The following is a 24854-nucleotide window of genomic DNA, read 5'->3' on the forward strand; positions in this document are numbered from 1 at the left end:
AAAACATCCCACAAAAGTACTCAAAAATTGTGGTTGTGTGGCAAGTTTAGTGGAAATTCTCCACACTGCTTGTCTACCCTTGCGCATTAATAGCAGCGCAGCTCGAATGCCGGTTTGATTTCAAGCCCTGCATTAATGAAGCGCAAGTCCCAGCCGAGACCAGTCTCTACGAAAGGCATGCCGACGTCTCCCTCTGCTGCCGGCAGGGCGGTGCAGCGGCTGGGCCGTCCTGGAGGGATAATTCGGGACCTCATCCCAAATGGGCGCAGCCGGCGCTCACTCTGTGCGCTCCCTTTGTGGGAGCAAACCCATTAAATGCAAGAGCTTCCCTTTGGCCTATTCCGTGTTAGCCTTGTCGCTCAAACTGTGCATTGCTAAACATGCCATGCGCGTGGTAATGAGCTCTTTGAAGTGTTTTCCCCTCTTCTAGCAAAAAATCAACTTGCAGGCACTTCCTTACACAGTGCAGATCTGGAAGGTGTCTTGTACCAGATTTCCTCTCCTCACTTGCACAGAAAATCAAATCTCCATTGAAAAGCCTCTGAGAAACTTGTAGAAGACTGTTTGACCCCTATAAAATCAAGATATAGGATTATAAAGTCAGCTTCTGCATGCATAATCAGAGGAAAAGTATTCTTGAAAATTAAGACCAGAGTCCAGTTTGTGGCTGGCTTTTGAGCAAATGTGCAAGCAAGATGTGCAAAGTGTCTCTGCAACACAAACGTTTTCTCATTAGGAGAATCTGTGACAGGACTTAATGAACTGGGCAGGAGGTGGCTATGGGTTCACAGTTCCCCCTTCCAGCCAAGGAGAATGACCTGCAGAGAAAGTGATGCCAGCTTTCTCCTACAAAGAATTCTGTCATTGTAGGAATGCAAGGGCACCTCCAGAAGCTCTGACATTTCAGCTCTTTTGAGTATGGGATGAGACTCAATTTAGTTTTCAAAGGATATGACTCTTCTATTGGAATCATTGCTTTTTGTTTCTGTCTCTGCAATTGTTTCCCTTCTTTATCTAAATCCATGCAAACCTGTCAACCCCATCACCCATCTCTGAGTAGAATTGCTATCCTTTGAACACCTGAAATAACATATGACAGACCTATCCAGTCTCACTCATTTGAAGTGAGCTGTCTCCTTTTGCTTTTGGCTTCATTTTCATGCAGCCGTAAAGATTCACGGCATATATCAATGGAAAATGTAATATAACACTCAGAAGTTTTCAAATCTCACTCATTCAAATGAGTGTGACTTGACAAGTCTGATGTGATAAAATAATGCAAAGGGGTTTAAAGATTTCACTTAAATGCACAATGAAATGAAACCTTTTTCCCTTCTTTTTTTTTTTTTTCCATGTTTTTTAAAACTTTAAAAATGAATTCTAAAAGGCTGCATCAAGCTGATGCAGAAAAGAGGAAGACTCTTAATGTAAAGTCTGTCATTTTTCGCCTGCAAACAAGAGTGTTTTGCAGTCACCCTCACTTACACTGGCAAAGTTTTACAAGAGAAGATGGAGAATGGGATTGATGTAGTCATTTGAAGATATGAAAAACTAGGAGTTGTGTACAATGGAGTAGTGTATTTACCAGAATAGACTTGAAAAGAAAGAACTATAAATTAACTAAGAATTTTGCTGTACCTCACCTTAGCTTCCGCACTGTAAGAAGAGAGAAGAAGAGACACAGCAAAACCAGAATTAAAGCTGGTAAAAAACAGGTCACCCATCTGCATCTAGATGAGTGCTTCAGTTGGTTTGATAGTTGGCTGATTAGATGTTAGGGTAGGAAAAAAAAAAAGGAAAAATACCTACACATATTAAAAAACAGAGGGTTTACAGGTACTGGTGAATTTGAGTCATTGCAGGTATTGAAGACATAAAAAATAAGCTAATTTGAGTGGCTGAGTATGGGCCTCTCTATTTCTTTTTAATACATAAATAGTTGTGTATGAGTCCTTAGAAGAACTGAAATCACACACATTCTGCTGAGGCTGGCAGGACCAGAAAGCTCACATCTTACTTGAAAGTTTTCTTATTTCTTTAGACATGAGAACCCACCTTCTTAATTTTATGGACACTGTTTTAAAGATCAGCATGAAATGTTCTACATGTAGTGAGATCTAATGAAGGGCACTGCACTTATGACCTATTTAACTCCATGGTGAAGTGAGACTTGATTGAAAAAAAAACTCCAAAAAAAACCCATGTATGTACACATTCTGTTTACTTTAGTGGGTGCTACACATACAGTAGATGGAAAAAATCTCTCCTTTGTTACTGTTTTTTCAGCTTCCTCTAAAGCATGTATTACTTCCTGCTCTCAAAAGAAAGAAATTTGTTTAAACAGGCTACTGTTTTAATCCATCATGTGTCAATCCTTGTCTTCCTACAGTTCATCTCAGCACTAGAATTGAAGTGCTTGTCTTATTGCTGAACAACTTGTGCATCAAGAACATTAAATTCATGGTCTTTTAAAGACACTCAAAGTCTCTCAGTGACAAAAATCATGCAGGTCATTGCACTGGGAGCATTGAACTGCTCAAAATCAAGGACTTGCTATTTCATATCTATGAAACATAACTGATGTGTAATACCTTGGATCCTATTTAGACCGACAAAACATAAGGAGAAGGTGGAAGAAAGCCCTACAAAATGATGGCAGACAAAGCAAAGGAAGCAAACACAAGAATTGTGAGACTGCTGGACACAGGCCCTTCTACCAGATAGTGCAACACCATGGCAACTTTTCGCTGAAGTCCAGGTAGACGACATCTACAGCGCTTCCCTCATCCAACAAGTGAATCACTCTGTCATAAGAGATCAGCTTGGTCAAGCAGGACCTGCTTTTCACAAAGTCATGGTGGCTGGACCTGATTTTCTGGTTGTTCTACATCTTTCTACCACTTGATGACACTCCAGATAATCAGTTCCATGACCTTCTGCAGCACCCAGGACAGGCCTGCAGCTCCCTGGATCCTCTTTGTGGTCTTTCTCATAGATGGACATCATAGTGGCTAATTGCCGGGAAACTGGGGCCTTCCCAGTTGGTCAGGGACACTGGGAAATCACTGAAAGTGCCTCAGTAAGCATTTCTGGAAGCTGCCTCAGTGGCCTTGGATGAGTCCAATCCAGCTCTGTAGACTTGTATGTGTAACAGGTCACTGACCATTTCTCCTGGGGTTATGGGGGCTTCATTCTGCTCCCTATCTCTCTCTTCCAGCTCTGTGAGCTGGAGAAAACAGTTGCTCTTACCATAAAAGACTGAGGAAAAGAAGGCATTCAGTACCTCAGCCTTTTCCTAATCCCTTGTCACTGTTTCCCAACATCACCCAATAAGGGATAGAGATTCTCCTTGACTTTTATTTTATTGTGAATTTATGTACAGAAACATCATTTATTGTTTTTTACCACAGTAGCCAAACTAAGTTCAGAATTAATGTTCATCCACTGCTGGTTGCAGTCTTCCTGGGAGCTCTGGCAGGGTAGTCATGGGATGCTCTTTCCATGAAGGCCAAGGAAATGAAAACAGAATATCTCAGCTTTTGACATGTCCACTGTCACTAATTCAAGTGCTTCATTTTGCTTCATGATTGCATGATTGTTTTTTATTCTTTGTATTCAGTTCTGCAAGAGGCTTATCTTTTTGCCCTTGGTGTCCTTTGGCAATTTCAGTCTTAGCTGAATTTAGCTTTTCCAACAATATTCTGCATGCATAGAAAATGTTTCCATGGTCCTCCCTTACTGCTTGTCCTTGTTTCCACCTACTCTGGGCAAAGAACATTTGCCCTGGGGCTCAGCCATGTGCTCCTATTCATTCAAGGTGGTCTTGTGATAAGTTGACTATCATCCTGAAAATCTGGATGACTTGGAGTTTAGAGAAGATTGTCTCTATAGACTTTCCAGTTTTCTTTATTTCAGCTGCGGTAGCTCCCCAATGGTTTCATCATTCATTCAAAGTCTTGCCTTGAATCAGCAGCAGGTGTCACAGTCATCTGGCATTTGAGTTGTTCTCCGTATTTTATTTATTGCTGTACAACAAATGCATAATACTTCCAATATTAAAATATATCAGGCATTCATTTCTGTGTGACTAGCCCTTGAGTTGCTTATCTTTCTTTGCATGCCCTTCAAGGTTTGGTTGGATGTTGCTCTAAGGGGTCTGGGCTATGTCTGAGTTTTAAAGCTGTGCTCATCAAGGGAGGTCCCTGAGCAGTGGTATTCCTCCCTTGGTAAGGGTGTATTTCTAGTGGATATAAAACATACCTACTGTTCTTCAATCTGTTGTGTAGGGGAATAACTGTTAACAGGAAGACTTATCTGAAAGGAGATCTTGAAGACTCTCTCACAAATGGGAACTTGTGGACTTGCCACAGTTGCAATGGCTAAGAGGAGGAGGACGTTCCCCTGTGTGATAATCATAAACACTGATGGGAGAATAAAATCTCTTACAAACTAGCTCCGAGCTCATCAGAGCGCACTTGTGTAAGTAAATCTGGAAGGAGAGGAGGTTAATTCAGCCCCGTGTGAGTAATTTACTAAGTGTTGTACCTCTTAGTCTTTGGAAAATACTCAAAACACAGCCTCAAGTTTCACAGAAAATGAAATTGTTGATCTAATTCTAAACCAACCTCCATGTGAAGAATAGCCAATACACTATCACATAGCTATCACCTTTGATCAGCAATCTGTACTGGAATGCCCCAGGAGACATCCACAGATTTTGAAGATTGAATTGATATAGTCACTGAAGGATGATTTTTCATGTGTGTGTATATTTGTAGGTGTGTTTCAAGAAATTTGTGCTCATAAGCTACTTTTTGCAATATTAGGTTTCATTCTTTAGGGCTTTTATTTTACTTTAATTTTAAACTAAAAATTGCAGAGAACAGGTATGATTTGTTTTTTTTCCAGTCCTGCAGTTTGTATTTGTACAATTGTCACACTTTCATTTTTGGATATGTCTTCTGATGTTGTTTGTGAATTGAAAGAGGGAGCATTCTTATGATGGCATATGCTCTTGATTTCCTTTTTTCCTTTAGCACCATTAACTGACTTTTTTTTTTACCCTGAGGAATAAACTGTCTAACAACTCCTGTTCCTCACCTACCTAGATCAAGTGAATTTTTATTGCCCCTTTGTATTGACTACATTACTGCTGCTCTCTATAAAGCTGAAGTTTTGCCATATTTCTACAAGTTCTTTCTTTAAGGTTACTGCTACAAAATCTCTAACTAATTCCTCCTAGCTCTCCTTCTAGGCTCTTTTCAGATGTATGTCTTTTCTGAAGATCTGTGAGCAGTTCATAAGTACAGGGTGCCTTTGATATGAAAGCCAATTCCTCTCACACACTCCAAATACTACTCATACACATACTACATACACATACTAGAAATTAATCTTTTCTGACTTCCTTCCCAGAATATTTATTGCTCCTGAGAACAGCTCTTTCTCCACTGGTAACCCCTTTCTTCTACTATTTTTAAAGCCTTTGTATGTTGTGTATAATCTATCATTTAATAGTGAGTATTCCTGATTTTTAAGGCAATGGAGAATTAATGTTTGGTTTCTTTTGTACAGTTCCTCAAGTACCATCCATCTTTGATTCTTACAGTATATTCAATTGTAATGGCTAAAAACAATGTGCATTAAGATTTGCAGTTTGCCTGCAAACTGAAATAAACAAATGTTATTATACCAATGGGGGAAGGACAGAGCCATGGAGAGATGCTGAAACTGAGTGTATGGAATAAAACTCAATATAATATGAAGCAAAGAACAACAATCCTAATTATTAATGGCATAATTATTATCGGTTTAGTTGGTGTAAGTGTATTTCCAACCACTGAAATCATAACTTGTGGGTCATGATTTTCACTATAGCACAAAGAATACACTCAATAAATATATGGTTCTGACTGGAGATCCGTTGCTGTTAAATAAAATCAGAACATCCTAATGGCTACAGGTGGACAAACAACAAGCCTGCCATTGGCAAAGACAGACTTAGGCTTAACTAAGTAGCCTTCTGCTGTTCTGTGAGCACAAGTTGTAGGACTTTCTGCTGAGCAGAATGGTGATCCGAGACTACCCATTTATGCCCAATGACATTAAATCAACTTTGTATCAATTCCCACTAAGCTTTACTTGATCCTCATGCCTGCCCTGAAGAGGTGTAGCTCAAAAACTAGGCAGCAATATTACAATGTCAAGTAACCTGTCAAAGCTTCCCAAGGTTGCTCAGGCACTTTAAAACCAGGGCAGGTGTTAAGAAACTTGTTTGTTGTTTGGTTGGTGATGCCAACACCATTGCTCTTGCTGTATGAAGAATCTCACAGATTTGCCAGTGCAAATCTGATTTTGTTCTTCCTCAGAGTCGCTCTTTCTCTGCCTTCACCCAACCCATCTTCTCCTTCATATCTTTCTCCATTTTTCTTGGTCATGACACTGGGTTGGACTAGCCAATCAGTCCTTGTAACCCCTATACAAAACTTGATCAAAATTATCCAGTAGAATTTTGTAAGGTTATAGTAAATGTGAACTATCAATGTCTCTTTTTTGTTTTTTCTTTCGTATTTCATTCCTCAAGCTGAAGATTTTTAACATCAGGACAGAAGGTCAAATTCCTTTTTGTCCCCCAACAACAGGAAAAGGGTCACCTCCCAGACTGTGTCTCTCACTATTCTATTCCTTTAGCCTGCAATTACAATTCTCCTCTTTCTGCTTGAACACACATTAACTACAGCATTCAGGAGAAACCATTTCTGCAATCATTCTGTGACTAACAGACGGAATTATTTGGGAAAGGCCATAATTATCCCTCAGATTGAAAAGATTGATTTAGAAGCACCCACCCAAAGCTCACACATTCATTTGACAGGACTTCTTCCCAAGAGGATTCTATATGCTTTCAGGGTTCTCCAGTGCTCACAGTGTTTGTTCAGACTAGGCATTCATACCTCAAGCTAAAATAGATTGAAGATAGCTTTTAAAATCAGTGTATAATTCATAAAATATAGCACTTGCTTCTTATGCCATGGCAACTCTATTGGTTGCACTTGTGATTTATTTCAGTGGCTGAACTCAGGAATAGATCTGCTTAAATAGTATTAAGTGCAACGCATAGGTTGCCAAGTGCCCTGGGATGTAGTCTGCTGCTAAACATTTATTATTTGCTCTTATCCTTTTGCTGTTTTTATTTTTTTTACTTACTCTTTCATTCCCACCTTTTTCACTAAGAGGCAGTTCTCAGAGTCTGACAATATGTCAAGAACTTCCTGAAGTATTTGTGGTGAGGGTGGGGGTAGAAAATTTTTTCAAGTTCATGATTATTTTTTCTTGGCATTATTGTCTGGGTTCTTCCCATCCACTTCAAAGCAATTTCAGAACTTGTTAGCTAAAACACTGTGTACAACACTATGGCTAAAATAATTCTTCCAATAAATATCTTGGCAAAATGTACACTCGAGGTGCAGTAGATGCTTTGTTTAACAAGTTTATTTTGCATTAGAATTCCTGCCTCATGCTACCCTTAATTTCTGTCTTACAGGTTTGCATGTGTGCATGTTCTCTCTGTGATGTAGTTGAATGCCTTCTTTAAAGATCAGGCTGTTTCTTTTTCTTTTCCTCTTCTTAACAATAAATTCTGAAACCCTGAATATTATGTCCAGCTTTGAAACTAATGATGTCAGGCCAAGTTCAAACTCAGCAATATGTGTCACCATGAGATACTTTTAAGGATGATTTGACAAGTCGTGACCATCAAATCATTATGTTTTAGAGACTTAACATTGAAATCTTGCCAAGGAAAACAACTTCATGAGCTTTTATTACTATCTGCTCCTAAAGGAGGAATGATGATTCCATGGATCTTACCTCTAAGCTCTTCTAATCATCTTTACTTTACTCGTTGCTGCCACAGGCCTTCACTATGAAAACAGATGAAGCAGAGGTGACATCTGCTTTTCAGATATACAGCAGATCAGACTAATCCATTCTCTTTCAAAGAAGGATTCTCTCTATAATGCGGACGTCTGGTACATGGAACAGCTCTGGTGATTCATTAGCTACTTTTTTTTTACATTATACTACAATATACAACGTTTTTTATGAACAGCATGTAGAAAACAGGCATATTCCTGTCCCACTCCTGGATAGCAAAAGAAATCTGCATTATGTATGAGCCTCATTCCCACCCTGCCTACATTACTATTATATAATTCAGAATTCACAGAACTGTATAGAATTCAGTTATTTAAACATGAGGTGGTTACATGAAAATGAACAAAATCTGATCACAAGAAGAGAAGACACAAATTTATACACCCTTTTCCCACCGTTATCTAAACAGATCTCAACATAATACATGCATTTTTAGTGAAAATGAGTATCTGTCAAAATGTCTGAAATGCAAGGAGCTTCTAAGAAAAGGCAGTGATGTGAAGAGTCTGGACATTAGTCCTGTGGCAGTCTTGTTGCAAGGCAGAAGCCTGGGCACTGGGACTCCTGTAGAGCCTCCCTGTTGTGGAGCCAGGACCTCCATCATTCCCTGAGGGCCTCCTTGGTGCCTCTGAGGGGTCCTGGGTATGCAGCTCTTCTCTCAGGATGAAAGTGCAGAGGATGCCATGACTGAACCAAGGAGTTTATGGCTCAGTCTGACATCACTGTCTCCTTCCAGAACAAAATGCGCTTTTTTTTTCAAAATTACTCTTCTGCCTAGTTGTTTTTCTTCAGAAATAATTTCAAATTTTCTACTCTGTGCTCCAAAGCATAGTGCTTTTCCAGGGTGTTGAAGTTTTAGAATGGAAAATGAGATTTTGGAATAGTGATGCATTAACTACTGCCATTGTAATGGTTTTGTCAGGAAATCCAGGGAGTGAAGATACCTGGATCGAGTCAGAGGGGCAAAGAAAAAGCAAGGAAGATAAGAAATCAATGGTATTAGTGTTGTGCAAGCCTGTGAATACATGCAGTATTTATTCTTTTGGTCTATCAAATCAACACCATCCTTGTATATTTAGTTCAACTCAACTTCACGCTCACCCTTCTTCAGAGAACATATAGGAACTGCAAAAATGCTAAAACTCAGTGCTAATCAGTGAATAAGACAGTTCAAAGCCAACGGCAAGGGGATGACAAATACACAAGGAATACAAATACAGCTATGTCCTGTGGTATAGTTTTCTACAAGTTTTCAGGTAGGTATGTGATCACTCTGCCCAGCTTAAGTGGCCTAGGCTCAAGCTGCCTCCCATGTGGAGGACACATTGCTGAACCCTGACAGTGACCCTCATCCCTCACCCCTCCTTTCTGGTTTTACAAGGCTGATGCTGGTCCCCAGATTTCCAGTCACATCCATAGAGCCTGAGCCTCAGGGCTTGTCTTCTCATCCTCCCCTTTCTCATGAGTGTATTCTGCAAAAGAACCTGCCATTCTTCCTGCTGAAGAGATGGTCATTGCTCTGCGCTTTTTTCCCCTTCCAGAAACCTCCATTATCTGCAATGCAGTCTATTCTGCTGGAACCAGCTGCTCCTTGCAAATGGATGAGGCAAAGATTTATTATCATCAGAACACATAGAAATTAGAAAATGGACTAATGGAAACCATTAATGTCCTCCCCTCAACAATCAGAATGGTAGATCAATGCAGTATATTAATGTATTGGAAATGATTTAAGATGCTAAAAACATTAACTCTCCGATATTTGATAGGAAGAAAGCAAGCAAGACAAGGACAACACTCTTACACTCTGGTGCACCTATGGAAAAAAACTCCATCACAGTTCAAGACATATTTCGTTTCCAGGATTTTGATATCTTTAAAGAGATAATATTGAAAAACGACTCTGTATCCTTCCATAATAGCATCTAACTTTGATATTAAACAGTTTAGAAAGCAGACTTATTTCCTGTAACATGAGTACATGAATAAATTCTTTGGATTCTATGGGTAAAATAATAATACTCAGAGTTTGTAGACAATAATTGCTACTCTTTTAATCAATGACTCTTTTGTTTGCAGCTTGTGTATAACATTGTAAAAAGAAATTACTAAATATGATTGTTATAACAGTTGCAGTACCCACACACATTCTACATAAACCTCAAAGGAAATCCTCAAAGAAGGGAAGAAGAAAACCATAGAGGAAAATAACTGCGCAAGTACTTTGTGTTAACCTGGCATCATGCATAAAAATAACATAATGTCTGTAAGTGAATGATACTTAAGCTTTAGGAAATAACTGATTTTTTTTTTGTGGTCACATTTCTTGGAAAATATCAGAAGCCTTAGGATTCAAGAAATTTTCCTTCTCAGCTAAGATTTTGCAAAGGTCAATCCATTCCCATTTTCAGGACTTAATCAAATTCCTCAATAAATTCTTGTTGAATTGCTTTGTCTTGTTACTTGTGGGAGCACTTATGAAGGCCTGATGATGGTTTGAACTACTACAAATCCCATAAATGTGAGGTCAGAAAGGTTACACAATGGCACTTCAGCGAAGAAATGAAAACAAACCATAAATTATCTCCACCAAGACAATGTGTTCAGCCAGATGTCACAGGCTTTGTTTTTCAATTGCTCACTGCCGTACAACACTCTATCATGTTGCTTGGTTTTAATCATGTGCACTGTGATCAGGAGAGCTCAGGACTCACAAGAACTTGACATGCCAAGCAATAGCTGGGTAACTGGGGAAATTCTAACAGGTTGGATATTGTAGAATATGTTGCTGACTATTTTTTTCAAGTTACAACTGGTACAGAAAATTTTAGAAAAAATGTCTATTGTTCACTTAATTTGGAATGAGGTTGTTGACAAAGAGTGGCCAAAATAATCTTGTCTGCTAGTGTTCGTAGTGTATTCATAAAAAAAATATGAAGATAGCAAATTTTAGAAGCTTTTTCTTATTTCTGGAATTTATAAAAAACACAGTGGGGAGGACCCTGTCTAAAGGAGTCAATGTCACACCATTATGACAGGTACTAATTTGTTTCATAATAAGGTTGGATGCTATAAGTGCCTTCATTGCTGTTAAATCATACTTCAGTATAGCTAAGTCTGCCATTAAATTCATGTATTACTGACAGAGACAATATTTATTTAATTTAATATTATGACACATAATTCAAGCAGGACAAGAAGAAATACCGTCAGACCTTCCCCATGGTCAGGAAGTTTATTACCCTTGTCAAAGATAGTCAGAATCAAACTGTACCCATTAACACCAAACCCACTAGTATTACAGGATGTTTTATACTAAGAGAGAATAGACAAAGAACAGAAAAGACATGGAACTCTTCTGGTCTGTGGAAAGCATAGTGATACCAAGAGAGAGAACTCAAAAGTTGCAGCAAAGATTCTGGAATATGGGGGTCATACTCCAGAGGAATTAATATTCTATTGAGGAGCCTAATTCTGGTTCAAGGAGGATGAATAAAAATTTGGAAGAAAGCAGAAAAAAACGCGGAAGATTTAAGAAAATATGTAGTGATAAGGGGAGATGATAAGGTGTACCGAAATCTCAAGAGGCTAAAATATTGCCTTTCATCTCCAGGTCTTTGGTTCAAATCCAAACTAAGGCAGTTGTGACAAAAAATATATTGCCATCAGTTGCTGGCTTCTACAAATGAGGAATTTGGCCCATGTTAGGATTCTGTCAGAGAGATACTGCTGCAGCCACCATTAACCTGCCCATGCTTGCATGCTGCCTTACAAAGGAATGCAAGACCTGAATGATTTGAGCAAGGAAAGAGCTTTTAGAGCTTAGAGTGGTTTTTCTTGCAGACTAGGGGTATCTTATTTGAACAGGATTGGGAAAATTTGCAATGCTGCCTGCACTTGTGACTCCCTGAACAGATGATTTTCAAGGCTTACAAAATGCCAGCTTCTGCAAAGGTTAAGAAAAGACAAATAAAAGTCAGAATCACTGAATATATTAACAGAAGACTGGTGAGATGAAGTTATATTGGAAATGAAATGAGCACAGCAAGACCACACTAGGTAATCGCCTGTGCTTTGTTCTGACAGCCAGGAAAAGAAGAGGCACTGGACTGCTCATACATGCTAGAGGAACATGCAGAATGTGAAGCTATGTTCTGTAACACGGATCTGTGACAATTACATGTGATCATAAGGCAACACTGACTTCTTGACTGTCAGATCCAGATGTGTGAGTGTTTCATGTATATTTGCTCCCTTTTTAAAAATGTCACTGTTGGTTAATTTCAAAAAATAAAGCAAGATAATCCAGTCCTGATTGTAGGCAAAAATATGAGAGGAAGGATTATTACGGAGGAGAATGAGATCCAGAAGGAAAAACTATGGACCAATAAGTGCCAATAATTCTCATAGAAGAACCAATTTAAAATGTGGAAGTTAAAAAGGATCAGCCTACTAGCAATTCAGTCAGGATTTAAGTTACAGTTATGCAAGTTCTGGGCTTTAACTGTCAAAAAAAGACTTGTTGATACAGGTTAGAGGAAATGAAATGAGTGTTGGTTGTGTTTCACATCTTTACTTAGGCATGTGAGGACAGATATGTAAAGGTATGTAGGTACCTGAGGAATCTGATAAGAGCCTCCTCTCTGAAAACACACAAGGGCCAAACCCATAGAAATTAATTAGATGTTGACACTCAATTAAGATTTTTTAATTTTACTAGAGACAGGTAAATACTAAAGGTTTCCAATGATGCGGGGCTATGTGTCTGTCAGCATCTGTGGCCACCTAAACATCTTGCAAAACCTGGCCTCCCCTGGTAAATTTCTGCTTGTACATGCCAATTACTGAGCAGACTCTGTTCTTGCTCACATCTCTGGTGCTTTCTGGAGCAAAGAGCTCCACATCATTTTTTTGTCCATTTGCATAGAACTGGAGCTTATTTCCTTCTCTGAATTATTTCTCTGTCCGCTTTCCCTCTTCTCTCTGCCTACCTCTGTGCAGTCCATGGGGATGTGAGAGGAGCAGAGCACAGTGCTAGTGGCTGGCAGTGCCTTGCCCACCAGAGAGCACATGGCCTGTTCCTGTATCCCAAGCTGCATCGTGCTCTCAGGATTAGCAGGGTGCTGCTGAAGAAAAATATCCTGGGAGAAGTGGCAGGCAGGGTCCTTGGCAGAGCTTGCCTGTTGCCTGGGCTGGTCACCAGAAACTTTGTGCTAGAGGGAGACAGAAGAGGTGAGTTTCTGTGCACTTCTTGAGGAGCTTCCTCGGTAAAGGAGAACCTGCACCCTAGCATTAAATACCTGAGCACCTTTTCTCTAAAATTTCCCTAAAATTAAACTAGACATCACCAAACAAGAAAAAGCAATGTTGGGCACTTAATCCAGATGAATAGCACAGTCTCACCAGTTACAGCTTCAGGTCACTTAGCACAAAAAAGAGAGTTTTTATGTAAATAGAATAAAGGATCCTTTCAGTCATATTTCTATGATTTACACTATCAAAATACCAACAAAATCTTTTCTCTTGTTCCTTTGATGTTTCTGATACTGTGTTTCTGAGGTTTACCATGCCCATTAAAATAAGAAAAAGACAGCTAAATTCAACTCATTATTAGCTCCATAATTTTTCTTAAAGATGTTTTTCTGTGTGTTTAGGAATATAAAATTGGATGCTTATACCATGTGTATGTCTTTTACATACTAGCAGAAAAAACTGTAATTGACTAAGTGCTACTGAGGTGTGTAAGTTATTTGCCTTCTAGAAATGAGCATCTGGGTAAAACCTGTCAAGACTTACCAGCTATGAAGTCAGGCCTTCTGAAAATGCTGTAGATGGAGAACTATAACATCTTCAAGCTTATTCTCAGTCTTTACCTCAAGAGGTGATATCAGCTCCCTCTGGCTTCTGCAAGATGAACACCATTAGGTAATCTGAATGATGCATTTGGCCATAGTTCCATCACACACTGCACAAGACCAGTCTAACATATTCTGAATATTCCATGTCCCTCTCTGTCTATCTTACACTCCAAAAGCTGATGCTAAGCCTTCCAATGCTCCAGGCAAATCATCAAATATCTGTTCTCCCCACAGGCACCCAGACAAAAATAGTCATGGACTGCTTTGTTGATCCTGCTGTTTGGCTGCCTTGGAGATAAAACAGTTTTTGCAGATTCAGAAGTGATTTTGTTCTAAGCTGTGTTTAAACATAAGAGAGGGTTTTTGTTTGTTTGTTTTTGCTTTTTTGTTTGTTTGGTTGGTGTGGGGTTTTTTTGTTTCATTTTGTGTTTTGAGCAGAACAATCAAAAGAGGAGTTAGAATAAAAATTATGATAGTTTGAAGACCATGATGTCAACCTATTTAGTGACACAATGCTTTAGGGAGTTGAGACAAGCACCTTGAGGAACCAAGGACATTTTTTCTTTTTTTTTTACCTTTGAAGTCCCTAGCAAGTTTCTTCCATGTAAAAATTCAGCCTGCCTCACCAGGCTGAATACAGCTGCAGCTTTATTTTGCAGTTTTTCCTTTGCCACTAGACATCCCTATAAAGTGCTCATTCACTGAGATATTTCTGCTGTGTTGTATTAGACCACTTACTAGGCCAGTTGGCTTATGATGCTTGCCAATTGTGAAGTTTTCCTCTAACTATTGAAAAGACTCTTAGAAAAAAGATTGAGACCTGTTTTCTTGCCCTACCCCTTTGTCATAGATCCCACCAGGCATTTAAAACACCCTAAAATCAAACAGCTCCTAATCTAGCTCAGGCTCTTGAGTACTAATTTGTTAAAAATGAATGTTTTTAAAACTCTTGTCTGTATCAGCTACCATTGAATAAGGCTGAAAGGAAAGCAGGCAGACAGTGATTTACACAGAAATCACAACTGATATTTCCAATATCTGAAAGAGATTCTGACTGAGATATCATCAGGCTTATTTCTTACCTGTCAAATATAATATAGGAATATATTTTTAAGTGTAGCATGGATGTAGAACTTGGGATTTATTAAGTTGAGCAACTGAGCTCACTTTGTGGATCTGTGGAAAGCCCTATTCCTCTAATTATGAATCTGCTCACCAGGAGGCAGTTGTCGGCTTTGTCTTACCTGCAACTCTCAAAATGTGTGAGTTTTTTGGTGCATGCTGGTTCAGTACAGCTGACACACAACAGATGGCACAAGGGAATCCCTAGTCAGAGGGTGCATATGTGCTCATCCCCAAAGTCAAATCTGTGTTGTTATAAAACAGGGAGTTGCCAGGCAGAGCCTATGAACATGTCAGCAAGGTGCTCAGAGAAACTAGATTACTAACTTCGCCTTTTTTCCTGTGGCCTAAGGGATGCTGTAGTTTAACCAGCTGTGCTGACTCATTAGAGGTTTGCTTTCAATTCTGCCATTGTTCACTGCAACTAAAAGTATCAAAAACTAGGTACTGAGGGATAGCACAGCGGGCAGCTTTTAGTTCTTGGCTATTTTACAACATCTAGGAGCAAACCTCTGCAGGAAGCTGAAGGGTGAGAATTAAATTTGGAACATACCATGCAGAAAAGGTAATTTGACTTGCTTGCAAAGAAGTACCTAAATAGAGGCATTTCCCATTCAAAAAGAGCCAAAGACATTCATAACTTAAAATTTACACGGAAACCCAGGTGACTGCATGTAACCAGGAAGCAGGTGCTAGTTTTAAGCAAACCTCAGGGCTTGTTTAATTGAAGCACATCTGGTCTTTAAAAGCCAGCCCAGGTGTTTGCATTTTAATTGCACAAATCTATCCTGCTGCCCCGTGTTATACCCCAGAAAAGTCAGAAGTCAACTCTGAGATAGCTGCACTATAAATACAGGTGTTGCTAGTTGATCACGTGCTGGTCATGAAATAACAAGTTCAGAACTATGCAATTGTCTCTGTTTACGCTTGTGGTTCTTCACCATATTTAATTTCAGAAAGATACTCTTGGTAATTTTCTACAATTTTGAGTTCCTTTGACTTTATAGTGTCAGCAGTATCTGCTGTGATCATAATTTCGTTCTATGGCTTGGCAAAATGAGTGTCATTGATATTTAGAGAGTTTGTGAAAATTCTTCAGCTATTTTTGGATCCCTTTGTGGACTAAGCTGGAAAATATGAGAGAAGGAGAAAAACATCTCTAAGTGCAAAACTTCTGATAGCATGTTGGGAAATCAGAGAAGTAAAGAGTCGTGATTTATTTGATGAAGATTATTAAACAGTCCTAAAAATAATGAAAGATAGATACATTAAATAAAATTCAGTGATGAGCAGTACAGCTGCTAATGGAACTAAAATTCCTTGGATTAAGACAAAAATATTCACTAAATCTATTTGAACCATTACTATGTACTTGGGAAGGAAAAGTGTCTGTCTAGAGAATCATTTGGACAAGAACAAAGCAGGTATTTGTAGGGAATACGGGAACCCAAAAAATTGAAGGCTGGAAATAAAAGGAAAAGTTGATAGCTGTTTTAGTCAGAAGGATACTTGCATGCTGCCAAATACTCCAACCTAAGAACCTAGAATAATATTTTAAAAAACCCAGCTAGTTTATGGATCAAAAAAACCCAGAACAGTGAGGTATGGATTTTCTGTGGATCCCTTAGTAAGGGGACTAGGAATTGTGGAGTTTTAAATCATCTAGAAAGTTAGGATATCAATGTTAAGCTACACTAACATTGCATGTTTGAAATGGGTTTTTCTTGCTTTCAAGGTTTTGTTTGTTGGGGGCAGGGATATTGTAGGATATTTTTTTCTTTAAGTTTCAGCTCTTGAGCTGGCCTTCTGATTGCAACATATTTCTTGTAGCATCCTGTGCAGGTGGCATACTTGGAATTGAGCCGATTTAATAACTGAGGGATTTAAATCAGATTTAGAGATAAAAATAAGGATAAATTAAGTTAGGTATATTTCCTTCCTGCCTTTATCTATGTAACACTTCACTGTAGAAAAAAAATTATGGAGGAATGAGGCATTTTCAGATGACAGTAAAGCATCCAAGAGATAAAACCATAAGTAAGGAGGGAATATGTATTCTCTTTTCAAACCTGTCCTCTGCTGATAAGTAAAGCCAGGCGAAGGGAAGGTTTCCTGTTGAATTTAGACATAGCAGAATCATCTTGAGACAATAAAAAATGCTTCTCACAGGAATATAAATCACTAAATGCATGAAACTAAGAGAGAGTCTAACAAAATCAGATGATGTTCTAAGACAAATAAATACATTTTATGGCTGAGAGAAGACAGGGGCAGGATGAGGAGCGATGCTTACACGAGAAGTTTCATGAATCTGGAGAATGCCTGACAGGCACTGAGCAAAACCAGGACTGTTTTAGCCATGGGGACCTCATTGTGAGGCTTTGACAGCACAGCAGACTTTTTGAAAAGGATAGAAGCTGAAGTCAGAACCAAATTTAGAACCAGATTTAGGTTATTCAACACAGTTATCATCCCAGTGACAATGTGAGAACCGAGCAAGCACAAGTACAATGGAAGGTATTTAAATTTGGATGGGTCTGAAAACAAAAGCTTGATGAGGTTCATAAATGTCAAATGAACAGATGGAGCTGAGAATGAAATCAGCAGGGAGATAAGGCAGAGATTGCTCTGTGCAGGGGTGGAAAACAGGAAACTCCAGTCGGTGGGTTACAGTGTGAGGATAAGGGATGAGGGACTGCCAAGATAAGAGCTGAGACAAAGGCAGTCCTAGGGCTGCAAGGAAGAGCAGAGGTCAGCAAAGTCAATTATGGGAAGAAAGACCCCTGTGCACCAATGCTGGGGCCAGACAGGCGGGTCAGGAGTGGGATATGTGTGGGATCCAGCTCAAGCCAGGGTGCAGGTGAGTTTCCCTGCAGATCCCTTTGGCAGTTTGTGTGTGGGATCATTGCATCCCCAGGTTTCATCACCAGCCTGTGGAGGCCCATATGTCTCTGACAGGATGCTCCTGCCTTACACACACCTGTTGCTGTGGGGTAGATTTATAAATGGCTGTGCTGCCAGAGCTCCTGGAAAGTAACAACACTTGGCGGGCTGTGCTTGCATTCAAGGTCTGGTGCAACACAGCTGCGTCCTGCTCCCAAGGGCCACATTGTGCCAGAAGCTGGATAATAAACAAACTTGCATATTTTTGTCCTGGTGAGATGAGGCTTTTTTTGGGGGGCAGGGGTTGTTTTTTTTTTTTTTTTTGTTTGTTTGTTGGTTGGTTTTGGTTTTGGTTTGGTTTTGGTTTTAAAGAGAAAAAGGGAAAAAAGAAAAAAAGGAAGTAGCAACTTCATTTCCTTTCAGGCCATTTGCTCCTCAACACCATGCCCTTTATGAGGATCTCTTGATCTCTTGAGATTCACCTTTAATTTTGTGCTGTCTACCATAAAAATTTAGCCTAATGAGTGCATATGCAATGCAATGAGCTGCTGGTATAGAATCCTCCCAGGGAAATGACATCTTCACTGTAAAGTTGAGCTACCTATAATCCCAATGAGCGTCTGTCTACCTTGATGATGCTTTCCAGTAAGAAGCAGGCTACCAGCACAGATGACTATTGGGGATGGACACCTGTAATTTTCCTTCATGTGGAATGCAGCAGGTTTCAATGGGATGCTCACTGGCTCTGAAAACTAGGCTGAGTGCACAAGTATATATTGTCTTCTCTCACAGGATCAAACAGCAAGGCTTTGTCTATGTGTTTATTTACTTTACAAGCAGACATACAATTTGTAGATTATATTTATTGTTTGGTTGGTTGATTTACTTTTACAGTCTGGTTGACCATAGCACAAAAAAAAAAAAAAAAGAGATGAGGGTACTGTTCCAAACCTTTACCTTTAGAAGAGACCTGCAAAATTTAAATTAATTTTTTATCTTCATAATAATTTTTTAATTTATTCTTTTTTACTGTGTTACAACCACATTGCTTGAAAATAATGTGGCCAAAGAATAAGATGGTCATTAACATCTCTAGATTGTTTAACCAAGTTAAAATATATTGGCTATGAGCATAGTTGTTTACTGTCTTTGGACACTGTCTAGGAAAGAGTACTTAAGTCTCAAGCAGCTTGTAAACTGTACTGTTATGCCTTCTGTGTCTTGGAGAATCAGATATGATTTTACATGCCTCAAAACTCAGCAGGTAAGAAATTAGGATGCCACGCTGATGAATGCTGTTCCTTCACACAGTTACAGTACTGAGGCATGGTACTCAAAGCCACTTATTTTATTTTCTCTTTTTTAATAAACATGAAATTGCAATTCTGACAAAGTTCCTGTTTTTTAAATCACACACACAAAGTACAGGAAAGTAAGACAGAAATAAAAATGTGCTTAATAACGCCAAACACTTTTGTGTTTAACTGCTTCTGACACAGGCATGTTTCTTTTAAGTAGTAGTGTATTAAGGCTTCTGTGATATTCTAGAATAATCACTGTATATTGTGACAAAAAATTAAGTAAAAAAAAAAAAATGTTCTATGAAGAGTAAATGTTTTTTGCATCCAGATAAAAGCATATGTAGATGAAGGCTGCCCCAGAGTTTCTATTTCACTATAAATTGTTCTAGTCCAATATTTCACACTCCTTACACTCATTTCAAACTGAATTAAAATTCAAATTAGGATTAACCACCCATTGAGTCTGGCACGACAATAGAAGTAGTCAGTACTTTTTTCCTACATGTTATTAGCAGACAGAATTTAGGTTAAAGAGGTTTACTTAAGTTACAAAAATATGATTTTTAATTCTTGACTATCTGCTTTTCTTCGCTTTCTTCTCAATGACTGAAGTTTTCACACACTGCTGTAGCCCAGGGCGATCTTTATTCAATAAATATTTTAAATAGTGAGTAACAGACATACTGATGAACAAATGGAGAAGTGACATAGCAGGATGAATAGACTAGTTTGGTTTGCTGAACTGGAGTCTAGTACTGGGAGAGAAAAAGAAGTAATTTCTCATCTACCAATCTTTCACCTTTAATCATTCAGTCAAAACTGTTAAAATTGGACAAAGACAAAAAATATTCACAGATGTTTACAATGTTTGTCTTCACGTTTAAGAGAACCTTTTCCTTCCTTTTTTTGAATGGTATTTTGAGTGGTTGTAGCAAAGGAATAAAGAAAATATTAAAGTCTGAATTATCAAACACAGAATTTAATGGACCAAATAGTGAGTTTTAGTACAGCCAAAGTTTCAGATGTTAATGTGTGAATGGATGGCTGAAACTTGCATATTTCAGTCAACATTAAACACAACTACAACATTAAATACAACTACATAAAATTACTGTTATTATTAAGTTTCAGAAGGAATTTTGCCAGGTTAATCAGGGTATCTGCTCATAAAATATTAATAATGAGATTATAAAGGTAATTTATCATATATACAAATATCTTCAGTAGTTTGTAGCTACAGTACAGCTGTAGCTGCAAAACATTATAGCCTGAAAATGATATGAAATAGTCTGACAAACTGCTTTATTTAAGTGATATTTGATTTATATTCAATAAAATCCCAATCGTTTTTAATAAAGATGAATTTTACCTTTGAGACAAATGCAGTGTATTATTTCCCCCAAACAGCAAGGAAACTGTGGCACTACTGGCACTACTCTGTGTTCGTGAATGAACTGTTTATCTTAATCTTCTCATCTTAAGAAGAAAGCACTGATTAGGGCATTGCCTCCTGAAATGTGATTGAAGGCCTCATCAGAGACTGCATGGATGTGTAAGTATGGGCTGAGCAGTAACGCAACACTGGGACAAGACAGAAATAATGGGATTATTAAAACAGAAGTTTGAGAGAGATTTAAAATTCTTGTTTTGAGTGTATTACCCATGATTTTCAACTGAATTGTTGTTGTCATACATAATTTCTTACCGACGTGTAAAAAGGTGAACTTCTTTTGAGTTTTAAGCACAACAGAAATCCCTAGCTAGGAGCTTGGTCAATTTATAAGGAGTTTCCTCCCTTTGCAGTAATAGAGATGCATTTCTAAATCTGTTCCCTCCTTTCTACTACCTAAGTTTCTGCATTCCTTTTTAATTCCTTAACAGCTAATTCTCAGTGAGGACATATACAATGTAGATACAGAGGATTCGAGTATGAATTGTATAAGCTGTGACTGGCATCACCGGAACTGTGCAGATGGAGGGAGACTGTTTTTGTGGAACTGTAAGTAGTATCACTGGGAATTGTCAAGGGAAGATTTTGTGACCACATGCTTCTTTCCACCTTTATTTTCCTATGAGTCATTATGGTAAAAGAAAAATAAAATCATGTCTCATTGGTAAAACCAGATTTAGAAACTAATTCTTTCAATAGTTAACATCCTATTTTACAATGAACCCTCATCTTTCAAGTTACCTCTTGCGCCAACTTGAATTTTTTTTCTGAAAAATTTGCTAAGACATAATGTTCATAGAATGATAGAATTGTAGACAGTCCCCTGATTTAAAATTAAACAAAACAAATACCCCACTAAAACTGATTTCCTTAATTTTCTCTTGGCAAGACTGCTATATTTCTATAGAATTACATCCAGTCCAGAGAACAAACTATGTAGCAGCACTTTTCTTCCAAGCATTCATAACTGCTATTGTCTTTGGATAAAATTTTCTCTTGTGCAATGAGCCTGTTTGGGACCTTACATTATCTTACATTGCATGTAATATTTCTGGGGTGAGTGGTCAAACAGGACAACAGTCTTCAGCAGCATTCTGCTAATTTTCAAATTGTCCTAAAGAGCTCTTGCTTGCTCACACATGGAAGAGAAGCTTTAATATCCATCATTTGAGGACTGAGAGCTTTAACTCCTGCTTCAAGAATGAATGGTGTGTCGTCACGAGGGATAAGGCCAACATTCTTCTCCAATATCCACGGGCATTACACATAAATTGGTTTTCAACCTTACCTTGCTTTCCATTTGCACTCCTTGCTCATTTTTTGCATCAGATTATTGCTGGAAGCTACACATTTTAAGCGAGTATATCCAGGTAACCAAAAAAGACTGAACTTGCAAATGTGAAATCTTTTCTGTGATGGTTGAACACAGATGGACTTAACATATTCATCAGTGACCATGTGGCATAACATGCAAAATGCAAGAATGAACAGTAGATATGACTTTTAAAACATGTAACTCTTCCTTCATCAAAGTCCAAGAATTGGTTTGAGCAGCACCACAATATCATAGAATAGTTAGTGTTGGAAGAGACCTCTGGAGACCATCTAGTTCAACCCCTCTGCTACAGGAGATTCACCTAAGGCAGAGATGTTTGATGGCCACTGGCAGGGGTACTGACTGCCAGGTGAGATGTTCCTTTCCATTATCCATCCACAGCTGAGCTAGACATTGGCACAATTACTGCATTAATTGCAAGGCAGCTGAAAGCGGGTCACAACCCTTGCACTGTGAATAGGATCTGTGGTCTTGCTAGAAACCATTCAAACACATAGACTCAAGACGGCGATAGCTGGCTAGCCCTAGTCTTCCACCAACCAGTAATATGTTTAAATGGAGAATTTGGAGGATGAGTTGAGCTAGCTGATATTCTTCAGTGTAATTCTGAAGAATTAAATCTGACAAAACCTGAACAGGACAATGTTGGAGAATTTTGTTCAGACATGGCTCATAGAAAGGCCATGATCACATACAGCTGGTTAAAAAGTAAAAGGGAGCTGTGAGCAGCAAGTTCTCAGGCTTTTCCCTTGAACAGTAAATGCCGTGTCCTTGGCTAAGTCATGAGAAAAGTGTGGTGAAAAACATGGAGGCCTTGGGAATGGTCAATAACAAGTCAGCAGCAGGATGAGAAAAACAAGTATTAGCTTCAACAAGAAACCACAGGTATTGACAACAAAGGAGGGGTTGGCGTGTAATCTGTAACCAATGATGAGCTCAGGTTTTGCAATTTGTATGAGCTTAATTAACACTACTATAAAAGTGTGTAAGCTGGATCAATAAATCAGAGTTCGATGCTCATCAATCGGATGGTCGTCTCCCTTCCCCTTCCTCAGGACAATTTGAATTTCACATTGCTAAAGTTATAGAGGTCCAACTACTTTCTGGCAGGTGAAGTGCAAAGCAAGAATTGCACACAGGAATTTGGGAAAAACTTTCCCAGAATGCATATGATTGCAGGACTTCTGTGAATGGCTAAAGTAAGAAATTTGCCAAATGAATATTTTTCTACAAAGTATTTGCTTGTTTCTATTTAGTCTTATAAAGCTGGTTAGCCCACTTGCCTTCCAAGCTCACATTGTATTGTGGACCTACAAACAGACTGAAAATGGCTAGCTAGTTAGAGACAGATGGAATACAGGGATTTTTTCTTGTTCCTCTTTTTTTTTAATTGAAAAAACAGGTATCCAAATTAAGTGTTCAAATTACCATGACCAACTCATGTATGGTATTTGCATGACTTGCTAAGGCTTTTGCAGGTTTCAGGAAATTCATTTGCCTTTCAAAATGGAGACTTCAGCGTTCAAATAGAGCACTTACCCTTCAACTCAGTAGGTGCTTGATGGAGCTGAACAGCTGCACCAGCTTGAAAAGAGTTACTATTGTGCATTGAACATTATGGTCCTGAAAGCAAGAACTGACTGCTGCCAACCCACATGGCTCTTCACATTCACTGCTGGTAAGTACCCTCCAGTTCAGAAAGTGATGCTACCGAGCATTTTTCTCTGGCTTGCTTTTCCCCATGGTTATATACCTCTATGGACAAACCTTTTCTCCTGCAGTTACCATTCTGGAGCTGGGAGAACTGCAAAGGATGCTCTCATGGGTGATACACGTGGAAGACACAGTGCTGACCTCTGATACACTGTCACTTACTCCTTGCTTTTACTCTGGCTGTAATCCCTCGATGACACCACTGCTTAGGTACCATTAAATACTCACTATCTAGTGCACACAGTCCATCCAAGGACATTGTATTGCAACATTGGTTGGCTCATTTTGAGTGCCAAGCACAATAGTGCTCGTCACAAAAAAATAGTGCTATATTCAAGCGCACTCCACGTAGTCTTCCACATGCTCTTTAAAGCATTGTATTCTAACTAGGCAGGAGGCTCATATCTGATGGTGACCAATGCTGGCTCCTTGCTCTGCCGGCTGGCAGGTGCGGGTAGTCCTGTGGAGGCAGCACAATCAACCCCTGTGGAGGAAAGAGTCCTTCACACCACTCAATGGCAATCTCTCCTGCCAATTAAGGGGATTTGTGGATGAAGTCCACGGGGAATTGCAACCCATTTGGCTTGGCTGGGAGAATGAAGGCTCTGGTCTGTGCAGGCGGGGCTATAGAGAGCGATAAAAGAAAAGAGCTGTTTGCAAACAGCTCCCTTTTGGGAGACATAGATGAGCTGGAGGCTGTTTTAGGCTTAAAAACAAAGCAGAACTTTTGAAAGGACAAGGAAAAATTTTTAACACTTCATCTCTTGTTACACTAGCAGGCACTTGGAGCAGAGTACAGCATAGTATTTTTAAATGCTCATGTCTCCATTAGAGTATATAAGTGAAACTTCACTGAGAATTTGTGCACTGTTCATTTGCTTTTTGGTCATAATGACATAATTTTGACATTCACATCATGAACACAAGTCTGGAACAAAATACAGCATCAAGGCAGATGAATAAACAGCAAAATTAATGTCTTCTGTGGATGTAGGAAGTAGAGGGGAGCCCCAAAAGACTTAAGTTGCCCTCTGTGTTTTCCACAATCAGTCAGAGCAAAGTGAAATATCATTTAGTGATTTTAACTGTATGCATGGAATGTATCTGGAAAACACAATATTTGACAGTCTTACCCCCAAAGAGGTAGGATAGGATTTGTGCTGTTTGGAGGTTATATCTTTACACTAGCTCTTCTGCTGTTCAGCATCAGAAGAGCTGGGCTGTGCTTCTTCTCAGGTAACAACGTGGGTTAAGTG

Source organism: Ammospiza nelsoni, chromosome Z (genome assembly GCF_027579445.1).
Source record: "Ammospiza nelsoni isolate bAmmNel1 chromosome Z, bAmmNel1.pri, whole genome shotgun sequence".
NCBI lineage: Eukaryota > Metazoa > Chordata > Aves > Passeriformes > Passerellidae > Ammospiza > Ammospiza nelsoni.